This window comes from Pituophis catenifer, unplaced genomic scaffold (genome assembly GCF_029215685.1).
Source record: "Pituophis catenifer annectens isolate HBS135680 unplaced genomic scaffold, rPitCat1.0.hap2 SCAF_1, whole genome shotgun sequence".
Classification (NCBI taxonomy): Eukaryota; Metazoa; Chordata; class Lepidosauria; order Squamata; family Colubridae; genus Pituophis; species Pituophis catenifer.
Window position 1 is genome coordinate 347,393,945 of NW_027256881.1, and position 4,730 is coordinate 347,398,674.

The following is a 4,730-nucleotide window of genomic DNA, read 5'->3' on the forward strand; positions in this document are numbered from 1 at the left end:
AAGACCTTTTCCCACCATAGAGGGAGAAATACATCCCATTGTGGGTTCAAGGGGTCTAAAGACAGAACAAAATGTTTGAATTCTGAGACATCCCCGGTGTGGTCCCTGAAATGCAAGACTTCATGGAAAGGCTTTAGCAATAGCAATGTGTATTCAGATTCACCCAGACTAAGTTTCCAATGGGAGGTTAAGATCCAAACATTCTGCAATGCTGTCTTGATCAATTTTTCATGGGCAAACAAAATTGCCTGTACACTGACAATACATTTGGGGTCTCCAAACGTTATAATCACTTCAGTTTTTGACCAAGTCTGGAAATTGAGAAATAATTTTTTGAATATAATCTCAAAATCATGTGATTTCAGCCTTTTAGTGAAGGCCAGGCAGATCTCCTTCTCCTTAAGCATTGGCATCAGAGTTGAGATGAAATGTTCTCCCCTGTCATCTTCAGTGGTGATAAGTCCAACCCAGTTCCACTGGAAATACAGGAGTAGTTTGACTAGACCTACATACTGAGGAGATTCCTTGGGATTAATCGGGAAGAAGGAAGGATAAACTCTTCTCTCCCCCTGAGAGAACTCAAAGCCAACACCGAGCTGAAAAACAATGAGATTCATTTTTCAAAGACAAAGTAAAGTCTTAGGGCAACTTTAGGAGTCACCATTGTATGGATTTTGCTCCACCAGTCAGGCTGACTCACTCTCAGTGGGAAGCTTCATCTCCTTCCCTTCTTAGGGAGAGCCACCACTTCCACATCTTGACTGATTGTGATATGTCAGAAGACAAGAGAAGAACCCAACAACCTGATGCAGGAAATAAATGTTACTAAAATGATGGCCACCCTTTTATGAAGAATAAACAAAGAGTCACAGGCTCATGATGTGCTTCCCCCAAACTACTTTTAATTTCCTCTTGGCTTATGTGTGTGTTTTCATCTTTGCCTTATCCATATTGTATCCAAGGGAGCTCTCTTACCTGTGGGACCTTGAAGATGCTGAAGATGGAGGCCATCAGCCTTGAGAGTTTGGAGTTGAGATCACCAATGACAGACAGCAGAGTGTCCTGCAGCTCACATTTGTACCCTGGAACCACTTGGCCTCGTGAGGAGAGTATGGAGAGTCTGTTTAAAGAAATAACTATCATAGTCTGGAAATGGCCATGGATGTGGAAGCCAAGGGAGATGTTGGGGAGCAGAAGAAAATCCTTATTGACCTCGGACACAGCAAACATCAATGCAAGGAACTGCTGGTAGTTACTGGCAATGAATCTGTAGTGAGCAAAACATTGGCAAACATTACAAGAAAGCTTGTGCATGGCTGTAGAATTTGCTTTAGTGTTTGGGGGGACTTTTGAGGGCAGAAACTCCCAAATTTCAATGGGTTTGGGTTTTTTTCAGAAGATTTTCCTTGGCTAAACTTGGATGACTTTGTGAGAAAGGAAACAAGTCTTTCTGTAGATATCCGGACTGTTTTATACTCTCTATCATCCCAGCCATATTCACTTTGCTGCGGTGGCTGTAATCCTTTCCAACTGCTTCACTTTCAATGTAATTATTTAAGGTCTCTCTTGGAGCAGCTTCTTCAGGTGTGGTAAGGATTGCTGAGCACAGGACTACAGTGGGGGTCACCTCATAGATTTACTGAAGGTCACTATTCATCAGCAATGCTGATTCAAACACTGAGAGGGATCTTCGTAACTCCTGAACACTTGAAGCGTGCTGAGCTTTTATTTGTATTTTCTATCAGAAGTTAGTGGTGAGATTAATATTATAATTTGACTTCTTCACTAGTCCAGCAAAGCTTCCCTCTTCATTTTTGTTGTTTATCATCTATCTGATGAGGAGATTGAGAATTCCAGCCTATTTGAAGAGCTTCCTAATTTATCGAGAAAAGCACAAAATATGCACTACACCAGAACAGTTCAAAACACTAGAAGTATTTTTTGAAAAAAGTCCCTGAATGTAAAGCAAAGAAACAATTTATCTCCATGTTTCCCCTTCAGCTGAAACTTACCCCTTTTTAAAAACAAGCTTCACTCTATTAAACTCTAGGACAGGAGACTTGTTAATGCTTCCCAAGGGCAAATTCCCACCAATAACGAGATCACCAGGCCTGTAGTAGCTTCCATCTAATTCGATATAATCCCTGAACACACACATGGTTTGCAGCCTCTTTGCTGTAGTTGGAGCCAGGAGCCAGGAGCCAGAAGAGCATCAGTATCAGAAGTAGCATAACTCCTGCCCAGTCTTTCTACACACACATATGGTTTGCAGCCTTTTCAGAGAAGTTGGAGATAGGAGCAGGAAGGGCATCAGCAGTAGCATGACTCCTGCCCCATCTTTCTTGTCTTCTTCCCTCCTAGAACAGAAAAGAAACTTTGTCAACTGACAAATGCCCTCCAGAGGCTCAGACATGGAAGTTGCTAGGCAGCAAGGAGGCTGGTACAGTAGTAATGATCCCAACTGGTCCTGTGAAGGAATCTTCCAGAAAAGAATTTCAGATCTGGCAATTTAGGGAGCAGCACCCCAAAAGACCTAAAGAGATGCCCGGATGACAATTCCTACCCTTAGGCTACAGCAACAGAAATTTTCAAGTCTTGCAATAAATTGCAGTTAATATCCTGAGATTCTTCCTAGGCTATTGTTTAGGGCAGTGATTTCCAAACTTGGCTATTTTAAGATGCATGGACTTCAACTCCGAGAATTCTCCAGCCAGTATGCCTGGTTGAGGAATTCTAGGAGTTGAAGTCCATACATCTTAAAATAGCCAAGTTTGGGAAACACTGGCTTAACACATTGTAAGCCGCCCTGAGTCTCCGGAGAAGGGCAGCATATAAATCAAATTAAAAAAAAAAAATCCATTTATGCCTTGTGCCACTATTTGCAAGTTGCGCTCCTATTATCTGACCAAACTAGGGCATAAGCCAAAATCCATCTTGTGTGCAGGGGTCACTTTCACATAGGTCAACAACACAATTTCCCCATGACTCCATCTGCTCTGGGAATTACAAGAGACACAAAGATGTTTTCCATTCTGCTGCATGAAGAGAACCTGTTGCTAAGGGGACACGTCAATGGCTTTTCCCTGCAATTATCACAAGAACAGTCATTTTTCATTTATCCCCTGTGGATTTCCAGACACAAAGATCTTCCAGGATGAAACTTGCTTTAAAAATCATCTCTGAGTTCACCAGATGGGGGGCAGATTGTGTCACCTTAGCCTGTCTTGCAAAGAGCTCAGTCCTGGGTTTGAAGAGACTCACACGGCTTTGTTTCCTCTATGGTCACAGCCCAAACTCAGGTAAGAGGAATTATTTTTGATATAAATTTGTCCTGGTGCCATCCAGGTGGCACAGGTGGTGTCTGATCTGCTAAAGTTCCAGTGAGATTTCAACAGGAACCTTCAAATCAGTTTCTGCATAAACCTTGTGTTCTGTTCTAGGAGGGAAGGTGAGAAGAATGACCGGGCAGGAGTCATGCTACCGTTGATGCTGATGCTCTTCTGGCTCCTGGCTCCAACTACAGCACAGAGGGTGCAAAACATATCTGTGTTCAGGGATTATGGACAGTTAGAGGAAAGTAACTACAGGCCTGGTGATCTCATTATTGGTGGGAATTTACCCTTGCGAATGATTTTAAAGCCTCCTGCCCTAGATTTTAATACAGTGAATCTTCTTTTAGAAAATATGTAAGTTTCAGCTGAAGGAGAAACATGCAGATAAATGTTCTCTTTGCTTAAAATTCTGGGACTCCTTTCAGAAATACTTCTTCTAGTGTTTTGAACAGTCCTGGTGTAGTGCGCATTTTGTGCTTCTCTCAGTAAATTAGCAAGCTCCTCAAATAGGCTAGAATTCTCAATCTCTTCATTAGGAAGATGATAAACAATAAAATGAAGAGGGAAGCTATGCTGACCTAGTGAAGAAGTTAAATTATAATATTAATCTGAACAGAAGCTTCTGGTAGAAAATTCAAATAAAAGCTCCACACTTTTCAAGTGTTCAGGGGTTACAAAAATCCCTCTCAGTTTTGGAATCAGCATTGCTTATGAATAATGGCCTTCAGTAAAGCTATGAGGTGACTCCCACTGCAGTCCTGTGCTCAGCAATCCTTACCACACCTGAAGAAGCTGCTCCAAAAGGGACCTTAAATAATGATGGTGAAAGGGGAGCAGTTGGAAAGGATTACAGCCCCTAAAGCAGAGTGAATATGGAAGGAATCGATAGAGAGTATAAAACAGTCCATGATATTTATGGAAAGGCTTGTCTCCTCTCTCACAAAATCATCCAAGTTTAGTCAAGGGAAATCCTTTGAATAAAAATGCAAACACAATGAAATTTGGGAGTTTCTCCCACCATAAGTCCCCCCAAACAGTGAAGCAAATTCTACAGCCATGCACAAGCTTTCCTGTCATGTTCACCAATGTTTTTCTCACTACAGTCTCCTACCCAGTAACTACCAGGAGTTCCTTGCATTGATGTTTGCTGTCTCCCAGGTCAATAAGGAGTTTCTTCTGCTCCCCAACATCACCCTTGGCTTCCACATCTACCGCCATTTCCAGAGGGAGGAGATTATTTCCTTAAACAGCCTCTCCATGCTCTCCTCACGAGGCCAAGTGGTTCCAGGGTACAAATGTGACCTGGAGGACACTCTGCTCTCCGTCATTGGTGGTCTCAGTGCCAAGATTTCAATGGAGATGGCCTCCATCTTCAGCATCTTTAAGGTCCCACAGGTA